Genomic DNA, 27,930 nt, shown 5'->3' on the forward strand with positions numbered 1-27,930 from the left:
TCTTTTAGAATTATTGTTGTCAACTAAGATAAAGCTTTTATATCATCTTGACCAATTTGTAAAATATGAAACCTTAAAAATTTATCCTCTAAATCCAACAGAACATTTTACACACTTTACTACTTTCACAATAAAATTTCTTTTACTTTTTTTACTTTATTTTCCAGCTTTATTGAAGTATAATTGATGTAGAAGGAACTATGCATATTTCTAATGAATAATTTGATGCATTTTGACCTAGGTATACATGTGCAGAATCATCATCATACATAACGTAATTTAAAGCTCAAATGACTAGGGCGACTGCTGACCCACAGGACATCCTCATGTGAATTAGAAAGAAAGGGTCCCTCCTGCCTGTCAGTTGCTCTCTGACAGATGGGAAGAAACAGTGTACTTGCTCTCAGCTCTCGGCTACCTCCTCAGCTGGATGCCTTCATACAGTGAGCAGCATACACAACCATAAATGGCAGTCCTGCAAACTGGTCTGCTAAACTCATTTTCAAAACATCCTCCCAAGGTTTTGAAGATTACACACTGGTTTCCATTTCAAGGTGGTAGAAGGGAAATAGATTGTGGTCTCCTTTTCCCACTAGAAATCTCAAAATTTTAGAACGAATTTTTTAATGCATATAGCTGGGAAACAGTATCAAGCTTTGGAGGACCATATAAACTTTGAGAAGACATTGGAAGACAGAAAGCAGGTGGTATTAGAAGGAGGATTTAAAACCAGCTCAAAACAAGAATAGGAGAGTGCTGCTAATAAATGTTGGGAATGGATACGAAGAACAAGAGGGAGGCCTAAGACAACAGACAGTGTTTGTTACAGGAGAGCAGTAGGAACAGCAAGGTTGAACTGTGCACCTTCCCTCTACCAACTTAGGCCACATTTGGAGTCAAAGAGTAGCAACAGGAGTTATTGCTTCCAGCTGGGAGTCAAAGGTATGGAAGCTTGAATCAGAGAAACAAAGCAGCATCCTGGATGCCCTGAATAGCTGGAGCTACCAATAGGAATAAGACAGCTCCTCCCCTACCAGGAGCTAGTCTGTGACGCCAGGGGCATCCTCATCCCCTCCCATACACTCTTGAAAACAGACTGAAATACAAGTTCCAGCAGCAAATCTGGTCCCTCTCTCTAAGCAGCCTGCCGGAGCACATAGAACAAAGAGCCTAATAAGGAGTGTCAGCTAAAAGATGAACACTCAGGAGTCACTTAGCATTGGAGTAAGGCCAATACCATTAAAAAGAAATATAATAGAGTTCTTTGTTTTCAAAACATGAAGAACTTACAGCCAGTAATTAATAATGTCAGAAAAAGACTTCAGAATAATTACAAGTCATATCCACAGAGATATGTGAGAGGATATTAAATCCACAGAAAATAATCAATTAGAAAGTACACCTATTGAAATATTGATCTTTTAAATAGAATATTCGACAAGCAGGTCAAATGAGAATGGACACAAAGAACAAATTGCTGACCTGTAATATTAATCCAAAAATTTCTTGCAGAATGCAATAAAAAGTGATGAACAGATATAAAGTATAAAATAAAAGTTAGGAATTATGTAAAATAGACTCAAATGCTCCATCATCCACCCAATTGGAGTTACTAAGATATTAGCAGGAATGGAAGGAAGGTAACATATACATTAGTTTAGTCACAATTTAAGGTCCAACCAAGTTCTGAGTAAGATAAATTTAAATAATAACCTATACCTAGATATTATATTAACATTTCCCAAACCAAGAATAAAGGAAACAAATACTAAAATCTTTGGGAAAGAAAAAACAAAATCTCTGATACAATTTTCTTGTTAACAAATGAATAAAATCAAAGGAGCAAGAAAAAAAGTTAAACCTGCAATTTTATATCCAACCAAACTATCATTCAAGAATGAAAATGAAACATGAAGGAACCAGAAACTTTACCACTCACAGTAATTCTCTGATATAATTTTGCCAACCAAAATAAAAATGAATATTATAATAATAAGGAAGCTCTGAAAAATAATGGTGAACAAAAAATCCATTAAATTCTATTATTAATTCTAGATAAGTGTTGATTTTTTAAAACAACAATGATAGGAATTTTTAAAGTAACAATGTAGAATAAACTTCCAAATTAGGTCAATATGGAAGGGAATTGAAATGGGAAGGAATACTTAAGTAAAATTAAAGCATACAAAAATTTTTGGTTTTGTTTAATAAATGTAGAGAGACACTGACCAATTCTGAATATTACTAGAAAATATATTTCATTCAAGTGCTAATTGAATAACATTTAGTAGAAAAACACAAATACAATTTATAATTTTTACGCTATCACAAAAAAGTAGAAGAAAATAAAATCAATCCAACAAAGACAGAAAAAGCTTGAAATGGTATTCAAATATACTCCCCTCTCCCCTAATTTAATCAGGTCCACAGAATTTCATAGGCAACTCTGACCAACCCTTTAAAAAATAAAAAAGAATGTGCATTATCTTGAATTCTTAAAAGCATTAGCTTTTAAGAATGTGCATTAGCTTTTTAAAAATTTCAAGCTGGACTGCATAAGGAAAGAAAACCATAGCAAATCTCACATAGATGCAAATCGCTAAATAAAATACTAGAAATTTAAATCCAGCAATTAATTAAAAGAATAATGCACTATGATCAAGTAAGGTTTATCCCAGGAATACAAAATATAGCTTTTTAATAACGAACAACCAATATAATCCAATATAACTGGCTAACTTAGTCATATGATTTAGGAGAGAAACAGTTTCAACAGGTGCCCAAAGACAATTGTGATTATGTGTGTATATGTGATACACTTGTGTGTGCATCTGTTTATGTGGGAAAAAACTAAGAATAAAAAGAAACTTCCTTAATATAATAAAGAGTATCTACCCCAAAATACAGCAAACATGATATTTATTAGACATATTGTCTGTAAGGTCAAAAACAGAACAAGAATGCCCACTGCTACTGTTACTATTCAACATTAGACTGAACATCCTAGCCAGTGGAATTAAGTAAAACCATACTAAGTTGTATAAATGTTGAAAAACAAGGGGCAAACTGTTATTATTTACAGAGAAAATGATAGAAAGCTCAAGATAATCAAAGGAAAAACTTCTATAACTAAGAGGAGAGTTCAGCAAGATAGCAAGAAACAAAAACAACATAAAAAAACAACGACTTTTCTATATATTGCCATTGATTGTTTTTAAAATGTAATTGGGAAGGAAATTAATGAATTAATGCAACAATACACAAGTAGTTTGAAGAAACAGAATAGAGTTCAAAAAACAGACTCACAAACAGAAAATTTATAGAAAGTATAGTCATTAAGGCCATAGGCTCTAAATCTAGATCCACAGGTTTTATTTTTTGTTCCACTATTTCTTGACTATGTGTTGCTGGGCAAGTTATTTGATATTTCCGTGCCTCAGCTTCCTTGTCTGTAAAATGAGGAATAATCATAGAACCAACCAATGTGTTTATTTAAATGATAAATATGTATGTATATATGTATGCCTGTATCTATAGAACACATATGTTGATGAAATATGATAAAAGTGGAACTTCAAATCAATGGGAAAATAATGGTATGGCATTTCAAATCAATGAGACTAACTAGCTATCCCTTTTTAAAAAATAAAAGTTTGATTTTATCTTACACTGTTCACAAAATTGTAGTTAAGACTTAAAATTTTTTAATGATAAGAAATTATTAGTAGAAAATGTAGGCAAATATGTGGTGCCTTAGAGTCAGGTAGACCTTCTGAAATAAGACACAAAAAGCAAAAGCCATAAAAGAAAATATAATGAGTCCAGGCCAGGTGGCTCACGTCTGTAATCTCAGCACTTTGGAAGGCAGAGGCAGGCAGATTGCTTGAGCCCAGGAGTTCAAGACCAGCCTAGGCCACATGGCAAAACCCATCTCTGCTAAAAATAACAAAATTAGCCAGGAATAGTGGTAAACACCTGTAGTCCCAGCTACTCAGGAAGCTAAGGTGGAAGGATCTCTTGAACCCGGGAGGTGGAGGTTGCAGTGAACGGAGATCACACCACTGCACTCCAACCTGGGTGACAGAGCAAGACCTTGTCTCAAAAAAAAAAAAAAAAAAAAAGAAAATATAATGAGTTTTACTACATCAACCACAGGAGTATAAAAGTGAAAAGACAAGTACTAGGAGAAGGTATTTCAACAAGTACTAGGAGAAGGTATTTCAACCTAAATAATAATAAAGGATTAGAATCAATAAATCATTTAAAGAAAGAAAAGAATCATCTATTTGAAAAATAGACCAATAGTATAAACTGGTAACTCACAGAAGAACTAATAAAAATAATCAAGATTTATATAAACTAGCACTCAACCTCACTGTGATGGAAGAAATTCAAATTTAAATTCAATAAGTATATTTATACACTGCTGAAGGGAATTTAAATACAAGTATTGCGCATTCACGGATAATTTTGCATATCCTGTCACCTCAAAATTCTACTGTTAGTATCTACCTCAGAGTCAACTAACTGTTGGAGTAGATATTGAGGAAGCAAGTACAACGATCTTCATCATAATATTATTTGTAACAGTGAAAAATTCAGAACAACCTAAATATTCACAAAATCAGGAATGGCTAAAGAAATAATTGTGCATCCTTTCTATGGAAGACCATGCTGCAATTTTCTAAAATGAAGTGAACCTATGTGTACTGAAAAAATGTCTAAGTCATGTTGTTAGGTGAAATAATGTATATATCATTTATGCTAAAATACATACATAGATATCTCTTCTGTGAGCAATGCTATGGAGAAGTCTGGAAGCATATACATTATATTACTAACAGTGACTATTTCTAGAGAGAAGACTAAGATAGGGGCATTGGAGAGGGGAATAATCAAAGGGTACTTCAGCTTGATCTGTAAAGTTATAATTTTTTATAAGGAGACTCTATTACTAAGGTAATTTAAATTTTTAATGTACAAATTATAATTACAAAGTACTGCAAGCAATTTGCTTTAAACTGGTGAAATCAGTGAAACAACAGTCTTTATAAAATCTAAGCTATTTCTTCTTTTCATTCATATTACTGGAAAATCCAAAAATACTGCATGTCATACCACAGGAGTATAATCCTTTACTCTCTGGTCTTAAAAAATGAAAGGTAATCTTAGGTGGGTCTTTATTTTTGGGGGCCATGTTTTGGATGAAGTTTCATTTACCCACCCAGGGTGCTATGATATAAGTGCTCTTTAATTTCTAAAATGATTATTCTGGAAATAAGAGTTACCCTTTTAATATAATTATAACATTTGAATGTTAATTTAATAGAACAGTCTTCCTCAAGTCTTAATTAATATTCATTGGGAGAACAATTTTATAAATCTAAGAATTATCCATTTTTTAAAAATTTTGATTCCCACATTGAATGTTTTGTGATAAGATGTTAAAGGACTAATCGAATTTGGCTTTTAGTGGGAAATGTAAGACTGTGAAGGCCAAACATACAAACATTTATTTCTTGATAACCACAAATGGCCTATGATTAAGATGGAACCTGATAATTTAAGGAAAATTAACTTGTCTAAAGTAGAACAGAGAATAATTCATGAATGTACTAATTTTTCTTTTTCTATTTCCCCGCTAGTCTACATTGGTCTTTAACTATGACATGTACAAACCAGTGGGAAAACGTTAACTATGGTTAATGGACTGAATGGATTTATTTAAGAAGAAATATTTAAAGAACTAAAAGCATCAAATTATCTCCACAACACATATATTAGTCACAGAGACATAATATAAAGTATGTCCTAAATATTACGTCTTCCAAAAACCCCATCTTAAGCCTCATAAAGATTGAAAGAAACAGCACATTTCAAAATCTCAAATTCTCTTAGCCATATTTTTACTTTTCTCTTCTCATCACCTATTTCAATATTTTTCTACCTTTCTAATTAAGGTCTATACTCTAGAGGGAAGACTGTGGGTATGGTAGAGCAAAGACTTTTTCAGTTGCAGAGTGTGCATATGAAACCAGGTCTGGCTACTTTCAAACTGACTAAAGTTGAGAAGATCATATGTTGCTTTTTGACTTTATGGACAATCTTGAGGAAGGATCATTTACTTTGATATTTCAAAGTGCTTATTTATGACACAATAATATTATAGGACTTTAAAGGGTCAAAGAGGAAGGGCTAAGGAAATGATACAGAGTGAGATAAACTAAAGAGACACAACTAAGTGTAATGTGTGATTCTGAAATAAATTACTTCACTATATAAGACATTTCTGGGACAACTGAGAAACTTGAATGGGTTCTGAGTATTAGATGATACTGATGTATCAATGTTAACTTCCTAACCTCGATGCTAGTGTTGTAGTTATACAGATGAATATCCTTGTTTGTAGGTGATCCAACTAAAGAAACATGAGACATCAGATCAGAAATTACTCTCCAGTGTTTCAAGAAAAAAAAAGCCTTTGTCTGTGCTTCCAGCTTTTCTGTAAATATGTGACTGTTCCATTTTTTAAAAACACAATGAAACAAATTCACTCATGGGAAAGCAAAATGTCCATGCATACGCAAACTAAGAAATGTTTTATTTAAAAACATAAAGACAGAGTTTTATTTGGGACAACGTATAACAATCTCTACCAAATCTATATGAAAACTTTTTTTAAGGGGAAAGCACGAACGCAGACCCCCACTACCACAAATTATGCAACTCAGTTTCCCACATTTGGGGAAACCACAGGGGTCAGCACATCCGGAGTGCAATGGATGAGCCTCGCCCTGGGAAAACCACCTTCATGATCATGGTTTAAAAATTTTTTAGGACGAAGGTAAGGGTATAAACATACACACATACAATTTTGGCACTATGACCTCTAGAGAATATCTTACTAAATTTTGAGTTTAAATAGAGTATTTCTTATCTATTTGGCCATGTGAACTGATCCATTAAATTATTTCGAAATAGCTTCAGCTCTTTTCCTTATTAAATGTAGTTCATGCTTACTGTAGAAATTTAAAATCACACATTTATATCTCCAAATGGAAATGGTTACCGTTAATGTTAGAAATATAGTCTTCTTATTTTTGCAATAGAATCTTAAAGATACTTTCTGTAATGCATTTATTTTTACTAAATATTTTATTAATATCATTTACTCTCACATTTTATGTCTGCAGATTGTCATTAAGTGGATGTATTAAGAGCTATTCAAATCTCACCTTTCCTTGGTTAATAGTGCCCTATTATTAAACATATATTTGTTTCTAACTTTTCACTGTAACAATAATGCTACAATCATATACCTGTGATTCAGTTAAACATCCATGCTGTCTTTATTACCACCTCCTACTACTAGAGGACTGGAAGTGAAGGAGGAAGTAACTAGTAAGTAGCCATATGTCAGACCCGACAATGGGTCTTGCTTCTTCCCTTGAAGAATAGTCAGTGTATGCAAACAGAGGGACCAAAAGAACTGAGATGCTAGTTCTTTTTTTCTTCCAGCAGTGCTTGCTTGGGAGGTCTGCAGTTGACATGACAGCAGTGAGTGAGCTGTACATTAGTTTCCCCAGAGCTTCCTTTTTCCATGAAACTATTATACTCATTAGGTATTTAAAGAAGATATCAGACAAAAGTTTTGATATGGTCTGGAGCTGTGTCCCCACTCGAATCTCATATTAAATTGTAATCCCCAGTGTTGGAGGTGGAGCCTGGTGGGAGGTGATTGGATCATGGGGGTGGTTTCTCATTCACAGTATAGTACCATCACCTTGGTACTGTCCTTGCAATAGTGATGGAATTCTCATGAGATCTGGTCGTTTAAAAGTGTGTGGCACCCCCCACCCCCTTCTCTCCTGCTCCTGCTCTGGCCATGTGACATGCCTACTCCCCCTTCACCTTCCGCCATGATTATAAATTTCCTGAGGCCTCCCCAAGAGCCAAGCATATGCCAGCATCATGCTTCCTCCACAGCCTGCAGAACCATGAGCCAATTAAATCTCTTTTCTTTTTAAATTACTCAGTTGCAGGCATGTCTTTATAGCAATACGAGAATGGACTAATACAGGTTTAATTGATCTCTAACTTAAAGTGAGTATAATTAAAATTTTTCAGTAAAGCATATCTTAAATATAAATCAATGTTTATTTGAATTATAAATCACACATAGTCTGGGCTGGTCAGCGAAGTAGTTCCAGAGACACAGGTGAAGATTGAAGATTTGCTCTAAGAGCAGTTAGCCTTCCACAAGGAAATATTTATTTCCCAATAATCCTGAGAGCAATCTGGCAGGAAATAATGGATGTTCAATTCCTCTCCTGAAATCAGCTCACAGTACTGGTTGTATTTATGATGGGTAGCCATCATCCCTTGTTCCACCATTCCCTACAAAGGACAGCACAGCATCTTATTATATTATGATGATGTTGTTATTAAAACAATAAAAAATCTTTCTGAGGTTTAGAAAGTTAAAAAGACTAAACATGGCTCACATTTTTTACTCTGATAATATCTTTGTGGGTAGATTTTTAAATTTCATAGTGAATTTTGTATACAAATCAAAACTATCAAGTATTAGAAAATCTATTAAGAAAAAAATTATTTTATGAGCCTCACCTCATTCTGTAAAAACCTACATAGCTGAGGTTTTAGACAAGCCCAAATTTTAGTTGACAAGAGGTTAGATCATGTCTTAGGGAAGAATTCAAAAAACAGTGTGATTATATCCATAAAATGAAAATGATAATAGTCGTCTCGTGCACATAAAGCATTTAGCACAGTTTCTAATATGGTAGGAAGCACTCAATAAAAGTAACTATTATTATCTGTCATTTACTTTCTTTCTAGAGCCAATAGCTTTAATAGTTACATTAAAAGTAACATTGGCCAGGCGCTGTAGCTCACACCTATAATCCCAGCACTTTGGAAGGCCGAGGCAGGCGGTTCACTTGAGGTTAGGAGTTCGAGACCAGCCTGGCCAACATGGCAAAATCCCATCTCTACTAAAAATACAAAAATTAGCTGGGTGTGGTGGCAGATGCCTATAATCCCAGCTACTCAGGAGGTGGAGGCAGGAGAATGACTTAAACCTGGGAGGCGAAGGTTACAGTGAGCCAAGATCACACCACTGCACTCGAGCCTGGGCAACAGAGCGAGACTCCATCTCAAAAAAAAAAAAAAAAAAAAGTGACATTGATGATCATCATATTCAGGTGACAGCTTAGAGATTGGGTCTTATTGGTATCATGATTCCTAATTTGTCATTCAGTTTAACTGGGATTTAGGTGACACTGGGAAATTGCTTCTGTAGTCAGGTCCAGATCACAGAAAACATAAGAGATTATACCCTCAGTTGAATCAGTTGTAAACTTCAGTTGGTATGAACAAAACTGAACAAACAAGTCAACCACTATTAATAAAGAAATTAAGTTGAGTTAAAGAAAGTAATTAAACATCAATATTATGCAGAATCTTTTCAGGAATATTTCATAAAATGGTGCTCAACCTATTCTATATGCATATTTTATGTGCCTATTTATAACTCTCCTTTTAAAGTTAAGCTGTTGCTCCAATGCACTTATGAAAAATATCTGGAATTTAGCTGAGGACTTTATATAACGAAGATTCTGGCCTTTTCTTAGTATATTGAGCACCCTTTACAACCCTTGTACTTACACCATGTTCTCCCTGTTTCTGAGCATAGTAGACACTATTCCTCCTTACAGCACCAAATTCCAAAATAGAAAAACAAATGTTAAAACCTAGAGTCATGACAGACCATCTTTCTGCTCCCTAGTGTCTGGTTTGATCTCACTGAATGTTAATTTGTTCTTGGAACTCTGTTCTGTTATACAACAATATGGAAGAAATGTTAGGTCCTTCCTCCAAGGTGGATATTTCCTGGAGAATGATTGCGGTTATTAGTTTTAATTGGAAATTGATAATACATATTGAGTTCGAAGGTTAATTATTGGTTAAAAAAATTATCCCTGTGAATACTAACTTTTTCTACAACATTAATAAAAGTGCCTTGATTTTGTGTAGCTTTCATGTATATTAATGTTGAAAGATGCTCTAAGACTGACTGAAGCAGAAGAAATAACAGAAAAAGCATTCTTGCATGATCTCATTTATATGTGGAATCTAATAAAGTTTAAGTCATAGAAATAGAGAGTAAAATGATGGTTACCAGACGCTTGGAGTCGGGGAGAGGGAGGGAATGGGAGTTGTTGATTAAAGAGTACAGAATTTCAGGTAGACAGGAAGAATAAGTTTTGAGATCTATGCCACAGCAGAATGACTACAATCAATAATGAGGCATTATATATTTCAAAATAAGAGAGTAAATTTCAAATGTCTCACTATAAAAAATGATAGGTGATGAATATTAATTAGCCTGATTTAATCATGCCACATTGTATACATATATCAAAACATCACATTATACCCCATAAATGTATATAATTATAATTTGTCCATCAAAAATAATATTAATAATTTAAAATATTTTAAATACCTAAAAAAATAGAGAGAAAGAAAAAAATTCTGAATAAAAGGGAAATAAGATATAATAAAGAATAAGCTCAGGAAAGCATGGGAAGTTGAGTACAAGGCCTAATGGAAAGGGTCCTTGTGTGATGCAGGGGGACAAAATTTGTACACATCCAGGCCTGAACCCAGAGGAAAAGGCGAAGAGAGGGAAACAATTCCCACAAGTCACAGTGTGATTATGTCAAGGAGGCTACAAGACATAATAGGAAACAAGGATATGAGAATATAATTGGCTAGACTGTTTAAAGAAAAGGGGGCTACAAATGGACAATGTGAAGAATTCATTGAATAATGTACTGTTGTTAGATTTCTAGGTCTGACAATCATCAAACGGAAGTTGGAACTAGAGCACAGTTTGTGCTATTATTTTACACTTACATTGTAATTAACAGAATTAAATATGATGCTTGGACTCACTTCTCTTTACCTGTGGGTATGAGAGAAGTAAAGAGATTTCATTCACTTGCGCCCAATGTATGAAAACAAAAGGACAACTTATGTGATACAGCACTACTACTCATCTCAGCACATTCTTTGCAGGATCAAAGAGCAAAAGATAATCTAGATGATCAGCTTGGCTTAAAATGCTTCATGCTTAGCTTTACTCGGGGTAATGTTTCAGGAGTGGCTTCTTCCAAAAAAGGGCTTCCCCAGGAGAAAGCAGAAAAATGTTAGCACACAAGATCTTGAGTGAGATTTCACTCACATTGCTCTTCCCTACCCATTCACAAAATGACCCTGCTGTCAGTGCAGTGAGAAGCAGCTGAGAATTATTTACCACCTTCACTGGACACCTCATAGGACACATTCACCCCATACACCACTCTGTAACTGGAGCTTAGGTTAGCATCAGCCTCTCTCCATCCCCTGGAGTTAACAGGCGGGATTGATGGGTAGTGAGCTGCCGAAAAGCCCAACATCTGGTGGTGATAGAGGCATGATGATACAGAGAAATCATGAGCTCTTATACAACAGGTATCTTGGGAAATAACGCAAGACAGGTGGTGTTCTGGATTCTAGGAAGATATGAGCCACAGCACTGTGGCTTGTCTATAAATTCGAATGTCTGAATTAATAAGCTGTATAACCTTGAGAAAGTTTAAACTTTCTGGGTCTCAGCTTTGTCATCTTTCCTAAAAAGAGGTTTGAGTCAATTATCTTTTAGCATCTACCAGTATCTACAAATACTACAGTAAACCAATTTTTTTCAGAGTATTTCCTGCCCAAAACAGTTTAATGAGCCTGAGCAATTTTATTCTAGGTAATGATCCATGGCAAAGAGCTGTTTGGTGCAATGCCCCATTTCTTCCACTTGCTCCTTGGTCCCTCACTCTCATGATCTAGTCATAAATGTGTCAATTTTGGCTATCAGTTTATGTTTTAATAATACATAACTAAGGAAATAAGTTGCTATCAAGATGTACTTGACACTTAAGGACTATGCAGCCTTGTTTTAACAACCCTATCCTAACAAGGTCCCTCCTAGGAAATCCTATCAAGCAACTGAGAAAGAAGTATATTGGCTGTTTTTTCATATAAGAGTCTCTAGGTCTGCCAAATTTTTACAAGTCAATAGATTTGAGAACAATAGGAGGAAGAAAAAACAATGTACTCTCAAAAGCACTGCATGTGTTTAGATTTTTTTATTTCTCAAAATGGAAATATCCTTATTTTTCTTCTGATTATAAGGATTTTTGCCACATATTGTTGTTTTTCTGGAAACTTTTGCAGTTGGTTTTCCCACCAGCAACATATAGTGTCAACTTCCTCATACCCTCACCATACTGGGTATTGAATTTTTTTCTTTGTCAATGTATTTGTTGAAATAATACATCTTCTTTTAATTAAATTTTTAATTATCAGTAAGGTTAAATAGTTTTTCACATATTTATTCCAAATTATTTATGTCATTTGTCAATTTTTCTATTGTGTCTCTTTTTCTATTTTCATTTAAAAGAGTCTTGGTCAGGCGTGGTGGCTCATGCCTGTAATCCCAGCACTTTGGGAGGCCAAAGCCAGTGGATCACCTGAGGTCAGGAGTTCAAGACCAGTCAGGTCAACATGGTGAAACCCAATCTCTACTAATAATACAAAAATTAGCCTGGCGTGGTGGCACATGCCTGTAATCCCAGCTCCTCATGAGGCTGAGGCATGAGAATCACTTGAATCCAGGAGGCAGAGGTTGCAGTGAGCCAAGATCGTACCACTACACTCCAGCCTGGGCCACAGAGTAAAGCTGTATCTCAAAAAAAAAAAAAAAAAAAAAAAAGTCTTATATTAAGGACATTTGTTCCTGGTTATTTTGGTCACAAATTGCTGTTTGTATTTTAACTTTGTTCATGATGGTTATAAGGGGTTTTTCTTCAGTGTAAAAGTTTTCATTCAGTTTTTATGGAATCAGACATTTTAGTCTTACGTTTTACTGGCTTTTTGTCTTCCCCACCTATATATGTTTTTAATTTTTTTTGTTAGTATTTCACCTTCATTTTTTAGACTTAAATTTCTGGTCCATCTAGTGCATATTTTAGTGTAAGTTGTAACAGAAATTTAATGTCATATTTTTCCAGTTATTTCAACCCTATTGATTGAATAATTCATATTTTCAGTATAGATTTGAAATCTTTTTTATAATACTACATTTTTATAGTATTAAAAATGTACGCCATTTTTATAGTATTAAAAATGTACGCCATTTTTATAGTATTAAAAATGTACGCCATTTTTATAGTATTAAAAATGTACGCCATTTTTATAGTATTAAAAATGTACGCCATTTTTATAGTATTAAAAATGTACGCCATTTTTATAGTATTAAAAATGTACGCCATTTTTATAGTATTAAAAATGTACGCCATTTTTATAGTATTAAAAATGTACGCCATTTTTATAGTATTAAAAATGTACGCCATTTTTATAGTATTAAAAATGTATGCCATTTTTATAGTATTAAAAATGTACGCCATTTTTATAGGTATATACTTCTCTGAACCTTCCACTATTTTCCCTTGATCTCCTCATCTGATATGAACTGAGTCTGATACCACCGCCTAAGTGTTTTAATTAATATGGGTTCAAAACTCTTTTTTTTTTTTTTAAGAGACAGAGTCGCACTCTATTGCCCAGGCTAGACATGAACTCCTGGGCTCAATCAATACTCTCCCTTCAGCCTCCACTGCTCCTGGCTCAAAATTCATTTTAATATGTGGTAAGGAAATTCTCCAACATGTGCTCCAAAAATTTTCTGGCTATGACCTAGGTTTATTGCCTCAGCAGCAGTTAGGCACTTGAAGTGGAGTGTTGAATATATGTAAGTAGTTTTTCAAAGTGCACAAACCTGTAAAAGTCCTACAGCAAATACTTTTATAGGAAGCATTCATCATCTGTTTTTAAACATATTGAGAGTAGTCACTGTTTAGAAAAAATACTCAGCAATGTGGTTTGAGGGTCAGGAATTTTCTAGCCTGCAAGAGGCTTCTTTGGCTGCCTCATTATGGCCACTAAAGATTTAACTGTGATGAACATATATGTATATAGCAGAGCCTCTTCATTACATAATTTTTAAAACATTAAAATTGTCATGTAAGTGAAAGACTGCAGCTCACTAATTCCCCACTATTTGTACAGCTATGTAGACTTGTTGTAACAAATCAGATGTTTGAGCTTTTCAATAACACTCATGTCTGATGCTTTCCCTTAGACCTTGTTTGTCAGGCCCTATCTTATTTTCGGCCTCTACAGTTCCCTTTCCCACAGCGAGAGTCACTTTATACTGTCTCTGGACCAATCACTGACCATCCAAAATCAGGTGAGTGGTCCCACTTCTGTGGTCTCACTAAACCATTTACCCACTAGTCACTTGGTGTTGAAATTGCCATTGTTTTACCCGTAACTCCTGTTAGAGAGCAGAGATAATATAACACTCACCATTGTATCCCAATCCCTAGCTCAGTGCCTGAAACACGAGTCTCAAAAAATATTTGGTGAATGAGTAAATTATTCTTACTAAATGTGAAGCGGGAGAGACACAAAGAACTCTAGCCCACCACTAAGATTTAGCATCATCTTAGTTGTTTTGACATTGTATGACAATGTTGGCATCTCACTCACAGTCTCTAGGACTGCTCCTCCTCCACAGCTATCCTGTTCCTGATTCCCACCTCCCTGCTCTCCTTCCTGCTCCTGCTGACAAGCTTGCCTAAATGTGGACTGACTCCCTGCCTGTGTCAGAATGCAGGCATCCTCTATCCGCCTGCCAGAATACCCCATAACCACATGTTAGACCTTCAGATCCCAGCTGCTAGCTTGAACCACTCTAACATCTGATGCCACACCATTTAGATCCTATGTTCTCTCAGTTCAGCATCAATCCAACCCCTCTTTTAGCTACAAAACATGGGCCTTGCCTGATTGAGCCCCAGGACACATTCTTTAAGATGAGCAGACTGAGTGGACCTCACTCTATAATCATGTGCTTTCACACAGACCAAATTCTTCTAAATTCTCACACAATAATAGTGAGAGCTCTGTTGAAATTCAACTCCTATGAAAAAGTGTCTGGAAAGAGAAATTGAAATAATAATATAACCCAAATATAGTTTAAATTAGATGATTTTAATCTTTCACTAATACTATGTAGAAAAACAAGACCTCTGTTTTTTTCCCTAATCTTTCTCTCAAAAGGACAAAATTCTTCACTTTCTGAAAAACCACAGGCCACTTTCATCTGGTTTTCCCCCTTGTCCTCTTCTCTGAGCTCAGCATTTCACGTGCTCATTTTGGTGAGATTCCATCACAATACATCACCAGGAACACATGCGTTCCACTGGGACTTTATTCCCTGGAAGATGTGAATGGTGATGTAAATAATGGCATCATTGGAATTTGGAAGAAGTGATGCGAGAAAGAAATAAGGTGAAATAAAGCAAAATCAAAAAATTATACTCAGTATATCCTTTTGGAGTAATGTAGATAGTATTGATGGTAATAGGGAAATTCAATGGTATTCATCAGCTGGAACTGTCAGCAGAAACATTAATTAAATGGCAGCTGTTGCTTTACCACTTGTAGAGGAGTGGAGCAATCCTAACTCCAAAATAGATTTCCAAGGATGGGAGCGTTTCCAGCTAATGAACTACAGCCTGGTTGTGGTTTTGGGTTAGTAGCTGCAATTAGACTTTTGTCAATAGTTATGTCTATGCCACTGTATTTTAAAGTAAGAATTCTAGTCTGTTAATGGAAATATGTATGCATCATGCTAATTAGAGCTACTAAGTCCAGCTCCCACTTAGTTATGAATTGGTTATTCTGTGATACTCTAGTGAACATTTAAAACATTTGTTTATTTTTAATTAATATTGTTAGAAAAGCAATACATGACCATAAAGGTTTAGAGAAAACTGAGAAGCAGAGAAATAATCATCAATGGTCACTAACTGTTACTGCCATGTTTATCAAGGAAACATTATGTTCACTTTAATCAATGGAAACTGGTCATTAATATTTACTTTCTCTATTTCATGACATTTAATGAATTCAATTTAACAAACAGTTATTGAGTACTTGTTTGGTTCAAGGTGATTCTAAAAACAGTGCCAAGTCATAACGGAATTTATTTATCAGGTTGAATTTTTGAATTTACATGTAAATATGTGTCACAGAATAATTATAAGAATCTTTCACTTTTTGTTTGCTTTCTATTGCAAAAAAAAAATCTGCGCTACAGTATTTGCTATTGGTGATTTTCATCTTAGTAAGATTCATTTTACCGGACAACACACATACATTTTTCTCTAGGTGTGAAGAAGCCTGTTCCATAGAATTTCAAACTTACAGAATCAATCAGAAAATTAATTCCGTACATGCTACCTAAAAATGTAGATTTTAAAAGTTCTTCGGAGTACATTAACACACTGACCTGTCAGTTTCACAGGACAGATCAGCTTGTTTCCAATGCACCTGCTGTATAGGAAAGCAAAGTGATTAATCCTTTCCTGTTGTTGCTGGTATTGTCAGAGAAGATAGGGGGAGGTATAAAAGTCCAGACAGAGGAATCACAGGAAAAATGGGGAACCCAGCCAAACTCACAAGACTAGGGGAAAGGTCAAGGATCCAAACAGGACAGTAGAATTTGTGTTCAGAAAGTCTGGGGTAAAGTACATGTGCCCAAAAGTAAGGCATAAAATATTATATTGGTCCCCAAGAGAAAGGAAAGACAGGAAATAAGAAACAAAGTCACGAGGGGAAATAGAGCATCATAACAAAATCTTGAGGAGAATAGGTTGCCTCCAATTGGGCCAGTCATTGGGAAAATAGAGGGGAAGGCAAGGACCCAATCTCTAGTCAAACAGAAAGCCCAGTTAGCAGGAACTAAGGTCACCATAACCAGCTGCAACAAGACCCCTGATGCTGAAATGAGGGAGCAGCTGCCATTCAACACCTTATATTTTCAGAGTGGGCTCCAGAATAGCAAAGTGATTAAGAGCTTACAAGCACAGGCTGGGGAGTCCAATTGCCTGGACACATCCCAGACTTGCCACCTGCTTGCTGGGGGCTGGGGGGAGATGAACAATTCCCTCAGCCTCCTTATCTGTAAAATATATAGTATATGTGTATCTGCCTTATGAAACTGTTAGTGCCTAACATACAGAAAGCATTCATTAAATATTAGCTACTTTATTGTTTATTATGATTGTGTGATAGAAAAAAGTAATAGACTGGGGCTCAGGGGACTTAAGTTCTGGTCCTTGCTTTACTTCTTTTTCCACCTATGTGACTGTTGTACAGAACTGAGTGCGGTCACAGAAAGGGACCCAGAAAGTAATCAAAAATCCTTAAGTCAAGATCTTAAAAGTAAGCCAGGCAACGATCCTGAGTGTCAGTTCTCTTGAGACAGGAACACAGCCACTGCAAGGTGTAGAAAGTACCCACTACCAAGGGTTGAATAATCACAGTTCCATACTCAATTCTACCTGCGGAAGGTTTTGTAACTTGAGCTGAGTGACTTCTCATTCTAGTACTATCTTCTTTAAAATGATGAGGTGGCACTCATCATTTCAAAGTACTATCTTTTAAAGTACTTTTAAAGTACTGTCTTTTAAAGTACTTTTAAAGTACTGTCTTTAAAATGATTGCGATAACAGGTTCTCAATATTGGATGCAAATTAAAATCACACAAAAGCTTAGAAAATAGACCAATACTTGGGCACCCTCTCAGGCCAATTTAAATCAGAACCTCTGGGGGCATAGCCCAGGCATCTGCATTTTTAACGCACCCCAGGTGACTTTGATGCACAGAGAGTGTTGAGAGCCACAGTACTAGATAATCTGATGGTTTCAAGTGAGGTCAGAGTCTAGAGGTTTCCACTCCTTTTGGTTTCCTGTAAGGTATAGCTGTCCCCAGGACCAAAGCCATGTAATCATTGACATTGTGGTACTCAAGGCCCTGTGCCTGCTCACAATCAGACTAGGGGCAGATGTGCAAAGAGAACTAGGAAATCTTACAGAAGTCTTAGATAATTCTTGAATGAATATGATAAGCTGTCAATATCTTAAAAATTAGCTAAAGACTAATGTGGAAATTATCGCTGTTGTGTACCAAAAGAAATTTAGAATAATTGAATGAGGAAAAAAATACTTCTAGAGGCCAACCAGTCAAACTGTTTGTCTCCAAAGAATAGAACACTAATACTCTTTTTCTGGGTGGGTGAAAAAAAAATTACAGTTCTTTTCCTCCTTTGACACTATTACACCTTTTTACATAAAGACAGGAGAAGAAAAAAGGAAAACTGAGTTTATTGCAAAGAAATCAAGAGATGTTATGTCAAGAAAACAGACAGCCTTCGTGAAATGTAATACATCTCTGCCTTTACTTCTTTTTCATTGACTTGGATTGAACAGGTCTGTATCACACAGCAAACAGTATATTTGCTTCAGGAAGATGTTTAGCCTGTCAGGTGAGTAGCAGTACAAGTCCTGTGCTATTAACCAATAATGAATGTAATGTGTTTGGGGAGGGGGAGTTGGGGTGTGCTAGTATAGTTGTGACAAGTTACTGTTTCAATTTATTAGAATAGAATTTCTCAGAAGGTAGAGATTTATTCTGTTATATTCCATCCCATATAAAACATTCACCTTCCTGGGATATTCAATCCCACTACCTGGGATATGTGATACCCTGGAAAAGTAGAGTCTTTCTGGCCACTGGCATAAGAGAAAGCAAAGCATTATCTGCTCCATCAAAGTTTTATTAGAATTGCTCTCCTTTTACTTCAAACAATCTGAAAGTTAAATGCCAGAAACGCAAATAGAAACTCAAAAGTTTCAATTATTTCCAAATAGTCAGACATTTGGACACCATGCAGGCAAATAAAGATAAAAGAATTAAATAAAATATCCAATAAAATATGCCTCTGATCCATAGTAGCAAAATGGCTGAAAAGCGTCAGGTAATTTTTCTTAAACTACAGAAAGCTCTCTGTTTTATTTTTTTGAAGGAACATCATGCTGCCAGAATAGCAACTCACTACCAAAACAAAGTCATTTGGAACCAATAACAAGCCTTTATGTGGAGCACCTTCTACCGCCTTCCTCACTGCCTTCTGACCAAAACACACACACACACACACACACACACACACACACACTCCACCAGAGGTTTCTTGAAGAAGTATTGCTACCAACAACAGGGATAAGTATTTCATAGAACTCCCTCTTGAACCCACTTCACAAACTAAATGTTTATGACCAAGGCAGAGACTGGCAGCACATTCAAAGTTTACAATAGAAGGTGGGGCTCTGAGTTGTCAATAGGAGCAACAGCAGACAAAAGCCCCAACAGTGTCAAAGGAGGTGGTACAAAATCAAATGCTCCATGGCATCCTCTTCTTGGGAATCAACCCAGCAGTGTAGAAACCAAGAACCACACTGCCCCATCAACAACTGGAAGAATCGCTTTTGCATCTCAGTGCCCCAGGCCTAGCTCATCCAGGGTGGCCCAACTCTACTGGCCATTGAAGCTTCTGATTCCACTTTGGGATCCTGGAAAAGAGCCTCTGTTAGCCTTCTGACCCTAAATCTCTTTATTCTTTGCACTTTGTGAATCTTTTAATACTATAGGGGCAGCTGTTACCTTGCAGTGTCACATTCTACACGTTTCAGTAAAACATCTCATAGTCATCTAGGTGGAGGTGTTCCATAAACAACTGCCTGAATTTTAAAAAGTGGTTGAAACTATCGAATAGATAAGGTCAAATTGCCTGGATTTGGATTTTAAATCTACTACTAGGTAAGTTATTTAACATTTATAACCTCATTTTCCTAATCTGTAAAATAGTGATAAAAATAGTACCTCATAGGGTTGTTACGAGAAGCAAATAAAATCATCCATGTAAAATGCTTGGCACAATTCCTGGCACATAGTAATATTCTCAAGTATATGCTAGTTATTCCTATCATTTTATATAGTAAATGTACTTCATATGTTGTATATTATATAGATAATATATATTACATGTATCCATTACTATTATTACTTATGGAATGAGCAGAATGTAGAAGTTGGGGATGTCTTATCAAAAGTTGAGGGGCCCTGAGAAGTGAACTCCACCAATGCAGCTGACTTCCTTAAAGACCAGAACGAACAACAGGCTATGGCCAAACAAGTTGGTTTGGTGTATTCAAACCAGAAGATGATATCTATCAACACAGCGAGTGAAAGTTAAGCTTATATGTAAGGCCACTCCCTGATCCAAATACCAGGCTGCTCTTCAAGCATGTGTCCCTTACTAAACAGTTAATGAAACACAAAGAGCCTTGAATACCTCCAGTGTCACATTTCAAGACTTATAGAATAATTAGGAAAAATCTGAGCTGGCAAAACTCTTCCTGGCTTGCCCTGATGAGCAGACCCTCTTTGTTTTCCATTAGTGTGTGTTGTCGTCACAGTAACTACAGGGCTCCAAATACAGGCGCAGGGCATCATTTCCTCATGTGCACTTAGGCTGCCACACTGAAATAGCATTATTAACTCAGCAATGCCTCTTCCTTTCCTGTTGTGCTTGGTACCATGGTCAAAGAGGCAAGGCCTAAAATGAGTTACTTAAGATATAAGTATATGAAAGAAAAAGAATGTTCATTTATTCCCATTATTGTGTCATCTATGACTTGTGTGTGTGTGTGCACGTGCGTGTGTGAAAACCTAATTTTTGCATAGATCTTTTAGATAAACAAGGGCAAGTTGGCAGTAACTCCATTGTCTTGGTGGTGCCAGCAGTCTATTGTTTTCAGTCAGATCTTCTTTTGGCCTGAAATCTTCAGCAAATTATTTTTTAAAGAATGCATTTGGCCAACTCTGATGTGTCCGTTTCATACCTTTCTTACACCTTTTCCTTACAAAGATAAGAAGCAGATAATTCATTTCTTTAAATTAACTTGGGAAGATTGCAATTACAGTTTTTACAAGATCAAACAAGACTATTTTCAAGGGCAGACTATAGGGTCCTTGGTCAGTGAAGCAACAATCATCGTTTCCTCAATGTTTTGGTAAAGGAGGTAGGCAACAGCATTTAGGCAAGCAAATAAAAACAGAAAAAACCTTAAACCTTAAGGGCTCAATTAAAATCAGATCACTCGAGATAATTTCTGCATTAGCTTTAAAAATTCTTTTTAGTTTGTATTTCACAGGCCTCAGAAACACATAAATCACCCAATATTATGCACGTTGACACCACTTCCCAAAAATGGGAAAAAAACCCAAACTTTCTTTTGATGTCTCAGTGTTGCTGTGGCTTAAACAAAGCCCTCAGAGACAGAGCAGCAGGGGGATGCTGGTTTATGTTGTATTACTTCACTTCTGTGCTGGGAGTTTCTCAAGTTCTGCAATCAGCTGGTTAACAGCCAGCTAAAGCTGCTCAATTCATGTATGACTTTCCTTATTCTAAATTCTTCCACAACGGGCTGCCTGGTCTTTGAAATTAAACTGCCTCAGCTACTACCAGAGAAAGCTATATTCTGCCTGTAGCCTTTTCCCTTCTCTCATTAGCTAAAACATAGACTGACCATTTAAGAAAAAAAAAAAACATAATCCAATATACTTTCCTGAGGTTTCTATATTTTTGCCCTGGTACCACTATAATGTATTCATTCCACAAAGCCAGGAAAAGTTATTTCCTTCTTTTCTTTCTTTATTTTATTTTTCCTTCCTACCTTCCTTTGTTTCTTTCTTTCCACACGAAGTTTTCATTAGAGAATGACAATTTTAAAATTTGTTTTGCCTCAACTTTTAGAGACTTATCCTTTCAATTGGGAAAAATAAAGTAAAATTGACAGATTTAAACCATTTATGTCCTGCATAAGGTTTGTTGCCACTAAAGCTGCTAAGAAACTTCCCTGCTTATAAGGGTGCTTTATATATTTTTGTTAAGTATACAGAATATTAAGCAGAATACACATACACACACATCTTACGAGATAACACTTTTTGTTTGTCTTGGAATGTACTTTTCTTTTCATATTTAAGAAGAATGAATAGGATTAAGGTCAATGAATCGCAAGAATTCATTTCCATTTAGTAAAGTTAAAGTTAGCTTAAGATGACCTTTTTTGGTCTTTTCATTTTTATCTGTTACTAGGTTAGTAAAACAAAACAAATCATCTAAGGAAAGAAATAAAGAATGATAAATTTAATAATGTGTTCTTGCATGGAGGAGGAAGTCTTCATTGCTGTACATTACCCAGTATAGTCGGCTGTAAAACAGACACCCAAGCACTGTGTATAAACACACTTTATCTCCAAGTGCAAATATAGAAACCATAGAACAGTCTGTGCTGTGGGTGATTTCTTAGGCTTTTTAGTAATGGTTCTATAAGACAGCAGACTGCTGAGTGATAAGGGAGAGTTTGAAACATAAATTCCATACTAAATTATTGGCTGCTGTTCAAATTGTGTCTGCTTAAGAGTACCCAGCAGCAAAGTATGTCCCAAGCAGGATTCCAAACTTAAATAATACATTCTCCTGCCTTTCCTATAATCTATGAAGTTGAGATCACAAACTATCCGCATCCAAGAACTTTGTATGCAACTAAGATTAAAGTAAACAAATAACTATATTTAAGGTGTAATAAAGCCATACTAGCTTAAATTTACTGAAGAATAAATTACAAACTATAGATTTTATAAGTCATTTAATGTTCAGAAAAACTTCATAAGGAAATAGCATTATTACCCTCATTTTACAGATGAAGAAACTGAGACACAGAGATTAATTTGCCTAAGGTCACCTTGAGCTGAAATCTGAATCCAGGCTATCTGACTGACTTAGTCATGCTACTAACCTTTTCTGACTCCTCTTCCATGAACATCTTCTGGTTATATCTTCAACTCAGATTTAAAGAAACAAAATGTATTTTTATTAGCTTATCTTTTTTCTATTTATTGCTATATATATTAAAAATAATGTAAAAATGAATTTATACTGCAGGCTTTTAGATGTCATTTTTCTAATAAATTGTTACCAATCTTTTTTCTCTTAAACCTTTCTGTTGAAATAAATCTCAACACGAGCTTGCCCCCTCATTTCTCCTAGTGCTACCTTTCTAAAACCCACGAGTTTAAAGAAGGAAGATTAGACAAATGAATGAAAATGTCGATTAAACAAACTCTGTAAAATCTTATATCTTAAGGCATATGTTTTATGAAAAAATGCTCACCTGCCAAAAAACGAAAACACAGTTAGCATTATTTAGACTGTGTAAACCCCAAAGTTTCACTTCTAAACAATAAGTAAAAATTATAACCACAAGGAAACCGGTGCTTAATGAACATATTAAATATTTCACAAATTTCATTGGAAAATTCCATAGGGTTTCTTACTGAATATCCACTTAAAAGAGTAAGTTTCATCACTTTGACCATCTTAAAATATAAATACTAAGAGAATGTTTTTCTTTTGTTGAATACAGAACAAATTGCTTTGAAAGTATGATTCCTGCTTTATCTCACCCAATAAGGCTACAGTTTTCATGAGCAATTAAATACTGAAAAATGTCTTTATCAAAATATCAAGAGAAAAACAACAGAAAAAGGATCATAACGTATTTAAATGTTTTCTTGTTCAAAGCCAGATTCTAATTCACGATCCACAAATAAGAGCCATGATTTAAATGAATTGTACCAAAAGTAACTATAAGTAGAACCTGGCACCAAAAGATAACAAAAGTATATAAGTTACAGTATTTAGAGGTCTAGGTAGATACACAGGATTTGTGTGTGTGTGTGTGTGTGTGCATGTGTGCATGCATATATACATACACAGTCCTGTCATATTTCCCCTTTCTATTTTATTCCTGAGAGATACAACATCATTTCCACAATTGGGTACATGAGTGTAGTTAAAAGTGTTTGTAATTTTTCTGTGTGTGGTAAAACCATGAAGACTTTCCTTGAGAAATTTCTGAAGTAAAAAACTATTAACTTACAGTTGCTTTTCTTGATTCTATACTTATCCTTACTTTCTCATGTACTTATCATCAGATATCTAGAGCCACAAATGTGAATGGAACATCCACAATGTGCCTGCAGCTGAGAAGCTCCAAAGCCAAGTGATGCTTAGGATACGGCATTGCACCTAATAGACGTCATAAAATTGTTCTGAATATAAAGAGGCAAACCCTATTTAAAAGTACCCTAATTCTAATAGAGCACAAAGCTGTCTAAACTTAGAAAGAATCACTTCTAACATGTATGATCCAGAATATCATTGTGAAAGTGGAAGACCCTGATCTGGGTCTTAAAGAGTAGGCAAAGTTTCTACAGGACCAGAGAGTAAATGTCTTCCAGGCAGGGAGAATAAAAGCTGGGGCAAAGCTAGGGTATTGAAATGTTCACTGAGTATGTGTTTGGAGAATGGCCCATAATCTGAAATACCTGAAGCAGAGGGACCTTGTTGTTGAGTCATGGTAGTGAGACTGGAAAAGTTAAGTAGGTGCCAGATGATGGAAGGTTTTCAAAATACCCAGCCTAGGTGTTTGGCAGCAACTAGAAGTCCCAGAAGATAACTGAAGAGTAGATAGACAAACATAGCAATGCTTTAGTAAAACAATCTCGTGGTCATGGGCAAGATGATTTGGATGGCAACAAGGGGTAGGAGGGAGCAGCATTGTTATAATCCAAACTAGGGTGAAGAGAACAGGCATTAGTGTGGTGGAAGACACGGCAATGGAATCTAACAACTTTTATGGTAAAGGGGAAAGGGACAGTTCCAAAATGTCACAGAACTATGAACTTGAGTGAATAGGAGAACAGATCTGCATTGTCGTGGAGAGCCTGATTGTTCATATAGTGGAGGAAACCGTGTGGTTTAGCCTGAGCTGAGTTGCTGTTGATTCTCAAGAATAAATGTACAACAATGAAGACAATTAATGATACCGAAAAATTCACTTCATCAGCAAACATGACTTTCACACAGGGCCAAATCCTGCACTTAGTTATCGCCACACTGTCCCACTGACTCCAAAAGAAATTACATGCCTAGAATCAATGGTAGATTTTGGCCTTACACATACATTTTTAAGTCAACAATGTGACCCTTCTTAGGATAAAAACAAGAAAAATGTAAAGCATTTAGTTCTGACTTTTCAAACTCCTTCAAGACAAAGATATTTCATCTCTACTAAAGCATCAGGAGTTTCGGTCTCTAATAGTAAACTTACCAGAGTGCATTTTGCACTATTATTTATACATATTTGTATATGTGATTCACTTATGTACTGTATAAACAAGTAATCAGAATTATAAAACATAACACATACTGAAATGAGTGCCCTATTTCATTTTCCTGAGCATATGCTATATAAGCTTTAATTAGCTTTTCTTAAAAGAAGATCATTTTCTGAAAAGGTTGATACATTCTTATTTGTCAACAAATAATATGTTCAAAACTGGTTTTGGGTAAATTCTTTCTTTACATTGATAGAATAGACTTTAAAAATTCCAATTAAAATGTACTTCTATATCTTCTTTGATATTATCCTTAGACTAAAAAATTATTCAAATCATCATATTCATTTAGAGGTAAAATATTTTTATGCAAATCTACCCCAATTACAAACCACCAGACGTCAATACTAACTATATCAACAATGTACAACCATAAGTTGTCATATTCAACATGAAATTGGTTACTATAAGCAATTCTGATAAAATTGCATGGCAACTCATGGAAGGGGAGACAAGATGCCATCAGATGAAAGGAGGGTTTCCTTTACACTATAGTAAACACATTCATACACACACACATGCAACTTAACAGAAAATGTTTTCTAATTAAGTTTTTAAAAATAGAATCTGTTATATCTAAATACAAGTATTGATTTATTTTTTAAAAGTACACAAATATCATTATCTTGAGTAGTTATATTCAACAACTTCAAGAGTAGTGATTTAATACCAGGCATATTTTATGCCCAGTCAGAAGCATTTGGGGTGACTCTAGTGTAACGAGGTCAGAACCAGCACAAGGTGTACCAGTGTAATCAGAGAATTAGGCAAAAGGAGACACATGCAACGGCAGGTTTAAAAAGTACAGCAATACAAACACCATGCGGGACTTTCCTCTCATTTACCAAACACAAGCTGCTTAGCTAGTTTCAGTAAATGAAAGTTATTTTACTTCTAGGGGAGATATCCTTTTCATTGCTTAGCCATCCCAATTGTGAAAGGAGATGTGAAATTGTCCTTTGTCATAGTTCTGTTACCTGCCGAAGAGTGTTAACTTGGGAGAAATATTTTGATGTCTACTAAAACACCATAAAATTATGTGTTTAAAAAGGAATTGGTATAATTTTGAGGAAGAGATGATGTTTCTGACTTTTTAAAAATAATTCACAATGGTTATCATAATTTCTAAATGTGTTATCACATCATAGAACAGGAAGAATCAAAGGAAACAGACAAAACAGAATGGGAGAGAACTCTCTTCTTGTGGAAACAGATATTTCTTAAGAGAGTAAGTAGTTATTTATTTTGGTCTTACCTGACGGCAGCTCCTTTAACCAAAGGTATGTCCTCTATGTAGGTAGTTTATCCTTTGAAGAACCCAGTGGCTTGTCTCACAGCCCAAGACAGATTCGAGTTCTCAAAAACTATCCAGCCCAAAAGAATACAGAGGAAAAAGCTTTTCCCACTTTCTTTCCCAGGACCAGCCAATAGCTGAAGTCATGCAGGAAACAGAGTAGAGAGGGGGGAAAGCAGCTTCTTCTCCCTGAAATCCCGATCAGCAGAAATTGGAAGTTGTTGTATATCTCCCACCCAGACTTTTGTTTAAAAGTTTTTTCAACTGTTGCTAGGTGTTGTTGGGTTCGGAGATTAGGTTTCTCCTCTTCTGCTCCCTTCACAACACTGTCAGAGCAATGACTATGTTGAGGAGCTGAGCTCGCGGGTGCTATATTTAACCAGTGTTCTCAGCAAGTCAAGCCTGTCAACAGCTGAGAAGTTTGGAGCCGGCTTTACTCAGTTCCTAAGCAGCTGGGTTATCAGTGGATACAGCGCTGCTCACCCTGTAAAAGATTGCGGGAAAACCGGCAGGCCCTTTTAAGGACTTCTGCTCATTTCACAGAGGTAATTATTGTTTGAAGCTCTTAACTACAGACTGAGATTTGGGACTTAGGTTTTAAAATGTGAAGAGAAACAGAGCAGCAGTTGTATTAGGCAGAGCAATTTACTAATGCAATATTCTTCTCAGTTAGGCTCTCTCAGATAAATGTTCTGAAATAAAAAATGCTTTTAAAAGTGTATCACTTCTGCATAAATGGAGGTTTTTAAAAAGTGTATCACAACTGTTGGTTGTGAAAATGAGTACAAGATCACTTCCAAACAGCTTTTGACACTGGTGTGTTTCATTTATAGCTAGATCACTTACCTAGTCATATCAAACTTTTGTCCAGCTATGTACCTGAATGTTATTAAAATAATATTACCATAAAGGAATGTCTATAACATTATGATTTTGAAAGGAGTAACATTAAGAAGGAAAATCTTAGCATCCTCACTCAGGTCATTCATTCAAAGTAACACACGGTAAACACTCCAGGAAATCCAGGACATGAGATACCTCTGGTTGTTGACAGGCTTGCCTCATCATTAACCCTCAAGTCTCTACAACATGAAGAATGTCTCAAGATACTTTATGTGCTTCATCCTACATAATAAAACGGTATGAATCTGCTGAGATTGAAACTTTTTAGAAATTGTTTAATTAACTAGCTTTGGGGACCGTTTTACTAATTACATATGTGAAATTAACACTAAGGGAAACTGAAGGAGGTCCTTTTGGCCACAGGTAAAGTAGGAAGGGAGACACACACACCACACAC

General features: G+C 35.5%; 1 protein-coding gene and 1 non-coding gene across 5 annotated transcripts in view; both read right to left on the reverse strand.

Moving 5' to 3' along the window:
• The window catches only part of FILIP1 (filamin A interacting protein 1), a 200,186-nt gene extending 173,085 nt beyond the window's left edge, over positions 1-27,101 (reverse strand). For 3 of the 4 annotated variants that reach the window (XM_001144104.8, XM_016955868.4, XM_009451565.5), the window contains exon 1: positions 26,592-26,978. The gene's annotated coding sequence lies outside the window, so the exon portion shown is untranslated. Of the gene's footprint in view, positions 1-26,591 lie in introns of all 4 variants that reach the window. The other variant, XM_001144185.6, reaches the window with a different exon arrangement.
• Positions 6,681-6,848, reverse strand: LOC112209711 (U1 spliceosomal RNA). Its single transcript, XR_002944523.1, has one exon. It is a non-coding gene; the product is annotated as a U1 spliceosomal RNA (small nuclear RNA).
• Positions 27,102-27,930: the final 829 nt, after the last annotated feature.

This window comes from Pan troglodytes, chromosome 5 (assembly GCF_028858775.2).
Source record: "Pan troglodytes isolate AG18354 chromosome 5, NHGRI_mPanTro3-v2.0_pri, whole genome shotgun sequence".
Lineage (NCBI taxonomy): Eukaryota > Metazoa > Chordata > Mammalia > Primates > Hominidae > Pan > Pan troglodytes.